Source organism: Pan troglodytes, chromosome 12 (genome assembly GCF_028858775.2).
Source record: "Pan troglodytes isolate AG18354 chromosome 12, NHGRI_mPanTro3-v2.0_pri, whole genome shotgun sequence".
In the NCBI taxonomy this organism is placed as follows: domain Eukaryota; kingdom Metazoa; phylum Chordata; class Mammalia; order Primates; family Hominidae; genus Pan; species Pan troglodytes.
Window position 1 is genome coordinate 74,789,054 of NC_072410.2, and position 14,340 is coordinate 74,803,393.

The 14,340-nt window shown below is 39.8% G+C and overlaps 1 protein-coding gene and 1 pseudogene across 9 annotated transcripts in view; one reads left to right on the forward strand and one right to left on the reverse strand.

The window, feature by feature from the left end:
- Window positions 1–14,340, forward strand: part of FBXO11 (F-box protein 11) — a 98,486-nt gene that overhangs the window by 14,513 nt on the left and 69,633 nt on the right. The gene's annotated exons all lie outside the window — the stretch shown is intronic.
- LOC470370 (ubiquitin-ribosomal protein eS31 fusion protein-like) lies at window positions 7,222–7,852 on the reverse strand (annotated as a pseudogene).

Here is a 14,340-nt window from a genome sequence, read left to right on the forward strand (position 1 = left end):
TGTACCTATAGTCAACAGTACTGTATTGTACACTTAAACATTTGTTAAGAAGGTAGTATTCATGTATGAGAATAAAGTAAAAAGTAATAGTTTTGGCAGTGGCTCATGCCTGTAATCCCAGCATGTTGGGAGGCAGAGGCAGGAGGATCGCTTGAGCCCGGGAGTTTGATACTAGTCTGAGCAACATAGGGAGACTCCATCTCTACAAAAAAAAATTAAAAAAAAAAAAAATCCCGGTATGGTGGCACATGCCTGTGGTCCCAGCTGCTCAGGAGGCTGAGATGGGAGGATCACTTAAGCTCTAGAGGTCAAGGCTGCGGTGAGCTATGATTGCACCACTGCATTCCAGCGTGAGCAATAGAGCAAGACTGTGTCTCAATAATAATAATTTTTTTTTTCTTTTTTTTAGACAGGGTCTCGCTCTGTCGCCCAGACTGGAGCACAGTGGCGCAGTCTTGGCTCACTGCAACCTCTGCCTCCCGAGTTCAAGAAGTCTTCTGCCTCAGCCTCCCAAGTAGTTGGGGTTATAGGCGCTTGCCACCATGTCCAGCTGACTTTTTGTATTTTTAGTAGAGATGGGGTTTCGTCATGTTGGCCAGAATGGTCTCAAACTCCTGACCTCAGGTGGTCCACCCACCTCGGCCTCCTGAGTGCTGGGATTACAGGTGTGAGCCACCGTGCCCTGCCAATAATTTTATAATTCTGATTGTGTCGTGAACTCATACTACTTGATTGATGATACAGTCCCCATGTAGGGCATTTTAAATTTGAATAAAAGCTTAAATGTTACATAGTTTTAATGTTGGAAGTGTGCTTTAAGTGCTTATTAATTTATAGACATCTATATTTTTATTCACAGCAACTTTAGGATGATAATTGACTATATTCTAGTAAATGAGGATGACTGATAATCAGGAAGTCAGTTCAGAATTAAAATTAGTCCACTCACCATGGCTCATGCCTGCAGTCCTAGCATTTTGGAAGGATGAGGTGAGAGGATCCTTTAAGACCAAGAGTTCAAGACCAGCCTACCAACATACTGAGACCCTGTCTCTGAAATAAATAAATAAATACATAAATAAATAATAAAAATTAGCCAGGCCTGGTGGCATGTACCTGTAGTCCTAGCTACTCAGGAGACTGAGGCAGGAGGATTGCTTGAGCCCAGGAATTTGATATGTGGGACTCTGAACCAGTGATTCTTTCTTTCCAGGATAAGTTTGCGACTGTAGCATAAAATTCTTTTTGCGTCAGATAATTTGATTATGGTAGTAAATACGTACAAATGTTTTGCTCACAAGCCTGTTGAATGATGGAAGATGAAAAATTTAGTATGCAAATGAACTGGATAATTAGAAAAGAGGAATTTAATGTTGATCACAACAGGTGGCTATTTTTTCTGAAGGTACCCTAGTGGTATGGACTCATGTCTGTTTAATAATTTTATGTGGGGAATATTTTCTTTTCGTAAAACTTGAGTTTACCTGTGAAGAAATTAGTCACTGTCAATTTATTAGGTGTTGAAACAGATTGCTAAGGGAAATAATTTCATCATTATTGGTTAAAAAAAAAAAAAACCCTCTCACTTTCTAAGAGGATTTCTAAGAAGAATGTGTTTGGGAATAAGTAATAACCATTTTTTTAAAAATGTAGGACTTTGAAACATAAATTTACTTCTTAGATTTTTAATTGACTCATCTCACACTCAGTTGATTAGTTGTCGGACCATCTTACAGGCTTCTTATAAACCTAAACCAAGAGAAAACAAATGTTTTCCTGAGAAAGCACACTAAAAAACCTTCATTAAAGAGATCAACTAAATTTTGTTGCTTTTTGTTTTTTAATTGGAAGCTACTGATGTGTTTAAGGAAAAATCAGTAAGTATAGATTCTAGGGAATAGTCTACATGGTTCTATGAAGAGCCAATCACAGATTTATTTAATGTATTTCTCTGAAACAGTGACTTTTAGTAGCTGAAGAAGGAAGAAAAGCAACATAACCGGATTTAAACAAAGCTTTTGTTTTTTCATGAAGCAGTCATATTGGTGTTATGTCAGTTGGGGGAGATTTTTGAAAGTTATGTTATGGAAACTGTAACTTATAAAAAATACTGCTAACTTATAAAAAAAAGTACTGCTAGCCATTTGCACATAGACACTTAGTGAATGAATGTTTGTTTTCCTTCATCTTCTCTAGTCCAAGGTGTGTTCATATAATTACTTAATTTACATTATTGAGCATATTAAATATGTTCATAGATGATTAAAAACTGGGTGAGATTAAGTACTCAACCAAGAACAAATCAAATTACTTTGAATAACCTGTTTTTTAAAAAGCAGATGTGTTTTAATCTGTGTGGAAAGAAAAAAAAATGAGCAGACTCTTTGAACTGTCTAGCTAGAACCAAATATAGCAGATAGGGGCTACAGTTGAGGTTCTGAAGTGTGTGTGGTTTGGGTGCTTGGGTGTGTATAAACACATGATACTGTATCATAGCAATAAGATTTGTAAAACATTGCAATGGCTGAAAAACTGTCTAACAGGAAATTTTAAGTGTTATTCCAAAGAAGAACAAGCCTAAAAGTAAGTTAACCTTTCAGAGTGGTTGAAAGTAATTTTTAAAAGAAAAAGGTTGCTCAGCTATTTTTTTCCTATTATATACTCAAAAGATAGCTAAAGAAAATGAATTTAAATTATTAGACTGACATAAAGAACATCTGGTAAATTCTAAAATGGGCCACTAAAGAAGATTATATCCTTTCTTTTTTGGTGTCAGCTTAGTTTAGATACTTTAAAATTATCTTGGAGATGGTAAATTAGTCAGGAATGGTATTATAGAATGTTTGAAATAGAAGGAACCACTGTCCCAATTCTTGAGGTTTGTTCAGAGTGATGTTTGGATTTAGAGCCCAAGTCTCCAGATTCCCAGTCAGTAATGATAATGTTACCTGTTCTGTTTCCAAAATTGTATCATCATTCTAGTCATTTTTCATTTTAGTGGGTTGTTGGACCTACTGATCTGTTTATGGTTACAAGGGGTAGATGGGAGCATGGAATACTCTCTCAGAAGAAATGTGTAAGTGCCAAGTGAGCGGTGTAGATCATGAGTGCCTGGCACCCTAGAAATCCTTAAGTGAATTAAAGAATACATACATATATATATCTTTCATTTTTTAGGGATTTTTTTTTTTTCAGACAAGGTTTCACTCTCTCACCCAGCAGGAACACAGTGGCACAGTCACTACTCTCTGCAGCCTCGAACTGCTAGGCTCAAGAGATCATTCTGCCTCACCTCTGCGCCAGTAGCTAGGACTACAGGTGTGTCCCTCCAAGCCCGCTAATGGGTTTTTTTGAGACAGAGTCTCAGTCATTCAGGCTGGAATGCAATAGCACAATCTCGGCTCATTGCAGCCTCTGCCTCTCAGGCTCAAGTGATCCTCCTGCCTCAGTCCCCCAAGTAGCTGGGACTACAGGCGTGTGCCACCATGCCCGGCTAATTTTTGTATTTTTTGTAAAGACGAGATTTCACCATGTTGCCCAGAATGGCCTTGAACTCCTGGGCTCCAGCAGTTCGCCCACCTCAGCCTCACAGAGTACTGGGATTACAAGCATGAGCCACCATGCCTGGCCCCACAAAGTGTTTTGTAGAGACAGGGTCTTGTTTTGTCTCCTAGGTTGGTCTTGAACTCTTCACCTTAAGCGATCCTCCCACCTCAGCCTCACAAAGTGCTGGGATTACAGGTATAAGCCACTGGCACGGGACATAGAATTTAAGGGGGAAAGTCAGTTATTTTGTTTTCCCTGTTCTTTCATTCCCCAGAGGTAGCTCTTAACTGTTCTTTTGTGTTGGTTCTTTTGAAAAGAAAAAAAAAAAAAAATTCGAGATAGGGTCTTGTCTCCCCCCTCCCCCCCACCTTTTTTTTTTGAAACGGAGTTTCGCTCTTGTTGCCCAGGCTGGAATGCGATGGCACAATCTCAGCTCACCGCAACCTCCACCTCCTGGGCTGAAGTGATTCTCTTGCCTCAGCCTCCCGACTAGCTGGGATTACAGGTATGCGCCACCATGCCCATCTAAGTTTGTATTTTTAGTAGAGATGGGGTTTCTCCATGTTGGTCAGGCAGGTCTTGAACTCCCAATCTCAGATGATCTGCCCACCTCAGTCTCCAAAAGTGCTGGGATTACAGGCATGAGCCATGGTGTCTGGCCTTGTCGCTCTTTTACCCAGACTAGAGTGTAATGGCTTGATCACAGCTTACTGTAGCCTCAACCTCTGCCTCTCGATTAGCTGGAACCACAGGCATGTGCCACTATGCTCAGTTAATTTTTAATTTTTTTTTGGTAGAGACGGGTCTCATTGTGTTGCACAGGCTTTTTCAATTTTTTAAATGCATGTGTATATAAACACTTTTTTCCATTAAAAACAAGCCATACTGTATGTATTATTTTGTAACCTAAGTTTCATGTTTTGCTTAAAGATATCCTGGGCATTTTTCTGTATCAGTATAAATAGAGGATTACCTCATTCTTTTTTACAGTTGCAGAGTAGTCTTTTACATGAATGTACCACAATGTATTAAATATTTATCTGTTAACATTTAAATTCTTCTATGCTATTAAAGAACTGCAGCAAACAACCCTATACAAATACCTTTACATGTTTATATCACAATTTTAGTAGAAAGATTCACTTTTTTTTTTTTTTTTGAGAGTCTCGCTCTGTCTCCCATGCTGGAGTGCAGTGGCGCGATCTCAGCTCACTGCAACCTCCACCTCCCGGGTTCAAGCGATTCTCCTGCCTCAGCCTCCTGAGTAGCTGGGATTACAGGCACACGCCACCATGCCCTGCTAATTTTTGCATTTTTAGTAGAGACGGGAGTTTCACCATGTTGGTCAGGCTGGTCTTGAACTCCTGACCTTGTGATCTGCCCGCCTCGGCCTCCCAAAGTGCTGGGATTACAGCGTGAGGCACCGTGCCTGGTGAAAGGTTCACTTTTTAAAAGTGGGTTATTGGGTCAAAGAGTTTTTCTGTTTTTAAGCTTTATTGAATTATAATTAATATATTTTAAAATGCCCATGTTTAATTATACATTTTGATGATTCAGAGGGATATTTGCATTTTAAAGTTTGGTAAATGTTGCCAAATTTGTTTTCAAAAAGAAGGTTGCATAATTTATAATCCCATCATTAATGCATGAGGTTAAGTATTGAATGAATGAATACGTGAGATACTTGAGAGTAAAGAGGCAACTAGTGTTAGGGTTGAAATGGTTTGGAAGGACTGTTCAGAGATAGTGGGGGTACTTAAACTATACCTTGAGGAATGAGTATGCCACAGATAGAGGAAAGGAGGGGAAAAAGGATATTCTTAGTGAGAGAGAATGGGCCAAAGGCCATAGAAGATTATCAGGACAGAATTTTACTTTGTTGTCATACTCCTTTCGTCTCTTGGTTCACTTTATGTTGGCATTTTTTTGGTGGGGGGAAAAGGAACTAGGCACTCTCTTGTCTTCAAGGCTTTACTCTACCACCTGTGGAACAATCTTTTCCAAGTCTTGTATGCTTTGGCTGTTTTTCTTTTACAAAATTCTTCCTTAGACAAACTCATGTACACATTGTTCTTTTTTTTTTCTTTTTTTGAGACTGAGTCTCCCTCTGTTGCCCAGGCTGGAGTGCAGTGGTGTGAGCTCGGCTCACTGCAGCCTCCACCTCCTGGGTTCAAGTGTTTCTCGTGCCTCAGCCTCCCGAGTAGCTGGGATTACAGGCATACACCACCACGCCCTTGGTAGAGACCAGGGTTTGCCATGTTGGCCAGACTGGTCTCGAACTCCTGACCTCAATGGTTTACTCACCTCGGCCTCCCATAGTGCTGGGATTACAGGCGTGAGCCACCGCACCTGGCTTACACATTGTTCTTGAGTGAGCCATATGCCGTACTACTGCAGTTTTCTTTTTTTTGACACTGTAGTAAAATTGTGAACTCAGTGGTTGCTTGACTTCAGTATTCGATCACTTCCTTTTATGTGTCTTATGTTTTCTTGATGGCTTTTCCATATCTCAGCCTCAGGTGTTTGCTATCATTTACAGTTGTTGTTAGGCCCATTTATGCTTAATGAAGAATTACCAGTTAATATTTATTTGATAATGTTTTACATAGTAAGCTCATCTTATTCACTGTCCTGAATGCTTTCTTTATAATACTGTTTGGTAATGAAGTTGCTATATTCTTACCAGAATGTATTTCCTCATTAATAGATGTCTGATATCACTATATGGACTTATGATGCACAATAGAAATGATGTATAATTAATATATTATGCATAACAAGAACCTGTTTTACAGTAAACTTCTGTTTACTGAATTTAATTCACAAGAGTTAGTAATTGGCAACCTTAGGATTAGAATCCGTGTTTTTCTGATTAAACAGCCAGAATGAAGTTTTAATTACTAAATTATAATGCATCAGTAATCATCTCCCATGTAAAAGCTTTTAAAAAATACTTCAAAAATACCTGAAGTTACACTGTAAGGAACAGCCATCAGGATGGTGCTGTGAGTTTCAGCATTGAGATTCTCTGTCTCTTCAAAGACAGCAATGATAAACATACACACAATTAATAATCATACTTTCAGAATGAATGTAGATGCATAAATCTGCATCTTCTCTAGAAATCATAAAGAGGAAAAATGCATCAACCTCTGTTTTCAGTGAACTGAAAGACATATGTAAACTCCAGATTATGTTATTTGAGGGCTATCAAAAACATCCGAAAGGGACAGAAGCTATTAGTTTAAATATACTTACTGGCAGTAAGGGGTTCATGTTGAAGTTCAAAAGGTAAATCTCTTGTTTGTAATGACGGGAGTTGGTGGCGAAGTACCTGATTATATTCAGAAAAGAGAAAGTAGAGCTGTACACATGTGCACACAGAGCCACATGTACAGGAACCAGCTTTTCTCTGTATTTTTAAATAATTTTTATTTATTTATTTCTTGAGACGGAGTCTTGCTCTGTCACCCAGGCTGGAGTGCAATGGCACAATCTCAGCTCACTGAAACCTCTGCCTCCCGGGTTCAAGTGATTCTGCTGCCTCAGCCTCCCAAGTAGCTGGGATTATAGGTGTGCATCACAAGCCCGGCTAACTTTTTTATTTTTAGTAGAGATGGGGTTTCACCATGTTGGCCAGGCTGGTCTTGAACTCCTGACCTCAGGTGATCCACCCACCTCGGCCTCCCAAAGTGCTGGGATTACAGGCGTGAGCTCCCGCGCCCAGCCAAAAAATTTATTAATTCATACACAATTACTTGTCTTCTGGTTTGTTGAAGCAATAAGCCAGACATTTGCCACAATAATATCTGTCAAAGTGGCTTGCTGTAAACACTCCAGCACCACTTTCATCTGAAGGGCACTCCCGACTAAGGCAACTAATTTTACCATTCTCATACACCTTATGGTATTTAAGGACAGCCAACTTAACCTTCTTTCTCTCGTGCTTATTCTTCTTGGGAGTTGTATAAGACTTCTTCCTTGATAACATCACAAAGTCTCAACACAAGATGAAGAGTAGACTCCTTTTGAATGTTGTAGTTAGATAAAGTACGTTCATCTTCCAGTTGCTTGCCATCAAACATCAGTGTTTGCCGATCCAGACGAATTTCTTCCTTATCCTGGATCTTGGCCTTTACATTTTCTGTTGTATCCAAGGGTTCAATCTGGAGGGTGATGGTCTTCCCCATAAGGGTTTTTACAAAAATCTGCATTTTGGTGGCGGCTCTGAGGTTGAGTGAAAGAAAGAGATGAGTTAGATTAGGGGATACAGGAGAAGGCAATGCACAGGGCACTGGTCGCAGGGCAGCAGAAGAGCACACACTCCCTTTATTATTTATAGCGTCAAAGGAGTAGAGAGTCTTTGGACTGTGAAGCCTGTTATTTCCTTCCCTTCCCACTCCCAGGAATCTGTGTAAATAGCTGCTTCAGGAAAATTCAGTTTATTCTGTTACGCAAAATAAAAAAGAAGCTGATATGGCAGCAAAACTTCCCAAACACAAAGAACAGTCATTAGTGAAGTGTTGCTACAGAACAGATGAAAATTGTGACCCAGCATTTCACCATCTATTTTTTAGACTTGAGTAAAGCTTGTAAATAGTTCTACAAGAGAAGATTACAAAGCAGGAATGGTAAGAACTCAGAAAAGAGATGGCAGGGCAACAGGAGGACATAAAATGTGAGTTGAGGGAACTTGGGAAAGAAGTAGAAGAAAGCAAATGGCTGGGCATGGGAACTCACGCCTGTAATCCCAGCACTTTGGGAGGCTGAGACAGGGAGATCGCTTGAGCTCAGGAGTTTGAGACCAGCCTAGACAACATGGCAAAACCTGTCTCTAAAAAAAGTACAAAATTAGCCGGGTGTGGTGGCTTACGTCTGTAGTCCCAGCTACTTGGGAGTCTGAGGTGGGAAGATGGCTTGAGCCAAGCAGGCAGAGATTGCAGTAAGCCAAAATTGCCCCACTGCACTTGAGCCTGGGCAACAGAGGGGAGACCCTGTCTCAAAAAATAGTACAGAAATACAGATGAAATAAGAAGGAGCACAAGAAGCAGACTAGCCCCAAGGAAAACATAATAAGAGACACAGGGATTTTAAAAAATGGAAATAAAGATTTTATTTTTTTAAGTTTTAGAAAATACAGTAGATCCAACAAACTTAGAATTGAAACCCCTATAGAAGAAAACCAAAACATGGCAATAGAACAAGTGGTTAAAAACACAATTGAAGAAACTTACATATTGAAAGGGCATCTGTGGCAGGGAAAACTGACCAGAAAGATCTTAAAGATTCCTTTCAATAGCCAGAAACCTTCCTAACTACCCCACTCCAAGTTGTTTATAAGACATTGAAATCTGGCTGGCCTTAGAATTCTCCACAACATTCAACCCCAGTCGAACAACATTTATAAGATAAGAAAGTAAAGTGCGAGCTAAAGATTTTATATCCAGTCACATTGTTCTTAAGGAACAAATAGTACTCAGAGAATATTGTTTATGTGAGCCCTTCTTGAGGAAAATACTAGAGTATAAACTTCAGCTGATAGACATGGGGAAATGATTGGTGTGTAAGCAGTGAATTTATATATAGACATAAAGACTAAAATGTGGGCTGGGCGTGGTGACTCACATCTGTAATCCCAGCACTTTGGGAGGCCAAAATAGGCAGATCACTTGAGGCCAGGAGTTCAAGACCAGCCTGGCCATCATGGTGAAACCCTGTCTCTACCAAAAATATAAAAATTAGCTGGGCATGGTGGTGCACACCTGTAGTCCCAGCTACTTGGGAGGCTGAGGCACGAGAATCACTTGAACCTGGGAGGTAGATGGTTGCAGTGAGAGATTATGCATGCCACTGCACTCCAGCCTGGGTGATAGAGTGAGACTCTGTCTCAAAAAAAAAGACTAAAATGTGGAGATCATAACGACAGAATATAATGTTAATTGTATACTCTGATGATATACAAATGATCAAACTAATAAATTTGAGAGAAGGAATTGCCCTATGGTAATAACTGGTATTGAAAAAGATGTTTAAACATCACAGATCAAATAATAGAAATATAAACATATTCAGCACTTTAAAAGAAACATTAAAATAAAACTAAAACACTAAAGATAATGCTATTAGTTTCAATACTATTGATTCAATCGGGTAATGGGAGAGGAGGCATGCTAATTTTAACATTACTCATGTTGAGGAACTAATAGGTATTGTCTAAAGAGATAGAAATTATAAAGGTAACCATTAGAACAAAGCTATAAACCTTCCTAGATATTGAAAGAACTACAAACCAGTTAAAAATAAAACATCATTTAGTGAAAAAAAATTCATATATAACCACATACATAGCAAGACAGCCCTAAGACCAAACATACCTTTCTTTGTTTCTTTCTTTTTTTGAGACAGAGTCTCGTTGTGTCACCCAGGCTGGAGGACAGTGGCCCAATCTTGGCTCACTGCAACCTCCGACTCCCGGGTTCAAGTGATTCTACTGCGTCAGCCTCCCAAGTAACTGGGACTGCAGGCACCCGCCACTAAGCCCGGCTAATTTTTGTATTTTTCGTAGAGACGGGTTTCACCATGTTGGCCAGGCTTGACTTGAACTCCTGACTTTGTGATCCGCCCACCTCAGCCTCCCAAAGTGCTGGGATTACAGGTGTGAGTCACCATGCCTGGCCCAAACATGCCTTTCTTAACAAAAGATATTAATATGCGTAACTCACTTTTAGAAGGAAAATATTTTTAGCTTAGATTCAAGGCAAAACCCACTCTCTGGTTTATACAAGGTACACACCTAAGGCAGTGATTGTGAAAGAATGGTATTTTAAAAGATAGAGAAAAGGTATAAGATACAAATGCAAATGAAAATAATTTAGGAGTGTCATGATTTTAACATACCAGGTGGAGTTCATACTAAAAAACAATAAAGAGTGGCACTTATTTCTTAAAGGATACAATGAAAATTTAATAGTTGTGAATAGCAGTATGTCAGATAACATAGCAAACTTGGTGTAGCAGAAATAACCAAAAATACAAGGAGAAATGGAAGTACATTCATAGCAGGAAATGTTTATGTGAAAGACGCCAAACAAGCTTCAGCAAATGAAACAACACAATGTTTTTTAATTTTATAAATTAAAACACTGGACATTCTGATTCCAAAGTTCATAAGGAAAAGTAAATAAGAAAGGAGCCAGGAAAACTGAAAAAATGAAATTGGATGTTTTTCACATAAATACCAAACAGATCAATGAATAAAATAAAGCCATGAAAATACTAAAAGTAGAAGTCTTCTTATAATTTTAGTAGGGGGGAGACCTTTTATACTGATTCAATCCAGAAGTCATGAAATAAATGATAAATTCTATTACATTAAAACACTCTCAGGGCACTCTGGGAGGCCAAGTTGGGTGGATTGCCTGAGCTAAGGAGTTTGAGACCAGCCTGGCAGCATGACAAAACCCTGACTCTACCAAAAATACAAAAAAATTAGCTGGACATGATGGCATGTGCCTGTGGTCCCAGCAACTCGGGAGGCTGTGGTGGGAGAATCTCTCGAGCCTGGAAGGTGGAGGCTGCAGTAAACCGAGATTGCACCACTACACTCCAACCTGGGTGACAGAGTGAGACCCCGTTTCCAAAAAAAAAAACCTTCTCTGAATGGATAAAGAAAATGTATATACATACCATGAAATATTATTCAAACTTTAAAAAGGAAATTTTGTTGTGTGATACAACCGTAGATGAACCTTGAGGAATTACACTAAGTGAAAGCCAGTCACAAAAAGACAAATACTGCATGACCCCACTTATATGAGATATCTAAAGTAGTCAAACCCTTAGAAACAAAGTAGAATGGTGGTAGCTAGGGGAAGGGGAAAAAGGGAATTGTTCAGTGGATATAGAGTTTCAGCAAAACTGGTAAAACTTATTTGCAGCCGAAACTTATTTACAGTTAGGAATTAGCAAAACTTACTGGTAATTTTAATCATAGACAAAGGGTAGCCTTCCTGATATACATGCAGTAAGTACTTGGAAACTTGATAAGAAAAAGATCTTGCAACCCCATAAAAACCGAGCAAAGATATGAATCGATAATTCACAGAAAATTAAATATGTGGCTTTTAAGCTAATGAGGCCAGTACCTCATTCACAGTAAGAGAAGTTAAAACTACAATGATTATAGTTCCCTTATTAGGCAAAAACAAAAGTTGGGCAGCATACTCCGTTGGTTGTGAAGCTTTGGGGGAAAAGCTGCTCATACACTGCTATTGAGAATACAAATTGAGATAATCCCTGTGGAAGGCAATTGGTCAATATCTGCCAGAGTAAAAATGTATTTACCCAGCAGGTTGAGTTTTCCGAAATTTATCTTATACTTCACACCACATGATACATGTATCAGATTATTCTGTAATAGCAGAAGGTGAGAAACAATCCAGATGTCCATCAGTAGGGGATTAGTCAAAGAAATTATGGAAAAACCATATAATGGAATACCATGCAGCTGTAAGAAAAAGGCAAAATTCTGGGGCTGCATAATTTATATTCATATGTTTTTTTACACTCACAAACTTGGAAAGGATGGACAAGGAAATCTTAACATGCGTTACTTGGAGAAAGGGGAGAGGAATTGAATACGTGGAAAGATTGGGAGGGAGGCTTTTTTGTTTTGTTTTGTTTTGTTTTGTTTTGTTTTGAGACAGAGTTTCGCTTGGAGTGCAGTGGCGTGATCTCAGGTCACTACAATGTCCGCCTCCCCAGTTCAAGTGATTCTTCTGCCTCAGCCTCTCGAGTAGCCGGGATTACAGGCATCCCACCACGCCAGGCTAATTTCTGTATTTTTAGTAGGAATGGGGTTTCACCATTTTGTTGGCCAGGCTGGTCTCGAACTCCTGACCTCAGGTGATCTGCCTGTCTCTGTCTCCCAAAATGCTGGGATTACAGGCATGAGCCACCGCACCTGGCTGAGACCTTTCATTCCTTTAAAAAAAAAAAAAAAAAAAATGCTGGATGCAGTGGCTCACACCTGTAATCCCAGCACTTTGGGAGGCCGAGGTGGGCAGATTGAGGAGTTCGAGGTCAGGAGTTCAAGACCAACCTGGCCAACATGGTGAAACCCCGTCTCTACTGAAAATACAAAAATTAGCCGGGCATAGTGGCAGGCACCTGTAATCCCAGCTACTCGGGAGGCTGAGGCAGGAGAATTGCTTGAACCCAGAGGTGGAGGTTGCAGTGAGCTGAGATCGTGCTACTGCACTCCAGCCTGGGTGACAGAGTGAGACTCTGTCTTAAAAAAAGAAAAAAAAAAAGAACAAAAGGCAAGGTGTTAAATAGAGACTAAATACATGAATCTATCAAAATCTGTTTTGCAGGCAGGAAGATGCCTCTGAGAGGTCGTCTGCAGAATAGAGACCAAAACTCTACTGTATATTGGTAGACAGATTGGAGCAGGGAGATGAACAGCCTGTTTTTATTACCCCAGAAACTAAAGGGCTGAATCAGGAAAAAACTGAAAAAGAATGTATGATTGTTGCTTAGGGATATGGCTTATATAAATTGCAGGTCCAGAGTGCTGGAAGGAAGCAGTGACAGCCTCCTGGGTAAAAGCTGGGCTTACCTGCCCATGACTTAGGGACTGGATCTTCAGGAGGAGACATGCAGCAATTATAAGACCTCATTCTGGGCCGGGCACGGTGGCTCACGCCTGTAATCCCAGCACTTTGGGAGGCCAAGGCAGGCGGATGATGAGGTCAGGAGTTTGAGACCAGCCTGATCAACATGGTGAAACCCCATCTCTACTAAAAATACAAAAATTAGCTGGGCGTGTTGGCACGCGCCTGTAATCCCAGCTAGTTGGGAGGCTGAAGCGGGAGAATCGCTTGAACCTGGGAGTCGGAGGTTGCAGTGAGCCAAGATCGCACCACTGCATTCCAGCCTGGGCGACAAAGCGAGACTCCATCTCAAAAACAAAACAAAACGAAACGAAAAACCTTATTCTGGGGTGGGAGGTTTGAGTGAGAGATGGAGAAAATGAAAAATCATTAGGGTGAGGTAAGCACACAAAGATACACACACACCATGCAACTTAGAGTTACAATGAACCTGCCAAACAAAAATTCAAAAATATAGAAGAAAAACTAAACCTAAAATAACCAAGTCAACACTTTCATCAGAGAGAAAAGAGAATGTTTTCTGTGTACTGATACAGAAATATCTCCTAAGTTTTGTTGCTTAGTGGGAAAAAATGGGAATCATGAAACAGTATTTATAGTATGTTTTCTTTTTTGCAGGAGTGGGAATAATTGATATTCAAGTGAATCCTTAGTCTATAGGTGTAAATAATAGAACAATTTTAAAGTGTATGTTTAAGATCCTCAGGGAGGTAAAGGAAGGAATAATTGCCATAAAAGAACCAAAATTACCAGTGTGGGCAACATAGCAAAACCTCATCTCTACAAAAAATAGAAAAATTAGCTGGGTGTGGTGCTGCACACCTGTGGTCCCATGCTACTGAGGAGGCTGAGGTGGGAGGATCGCTTAAGCCCAGGAGGTTGAGGCTGCAGTGAGCCATGATTGCACTACAGCCAGGGCAACAGAGCAAGACCCTCTCAAAAAAAAAAAAAAACCCTGTATTAAGTAAGATGTCATTAGATGTGTACTAGACTGAACATGGTCAATGAAACAGTGATTTGGAAAATAGTATTAAGGAATTCACCCAGAATGTAGTAAGAGAGAAGTGGAAAAAAAAATTGAATATAGATTGAGAGATTCAAACCTAAGTTCAATATTCAA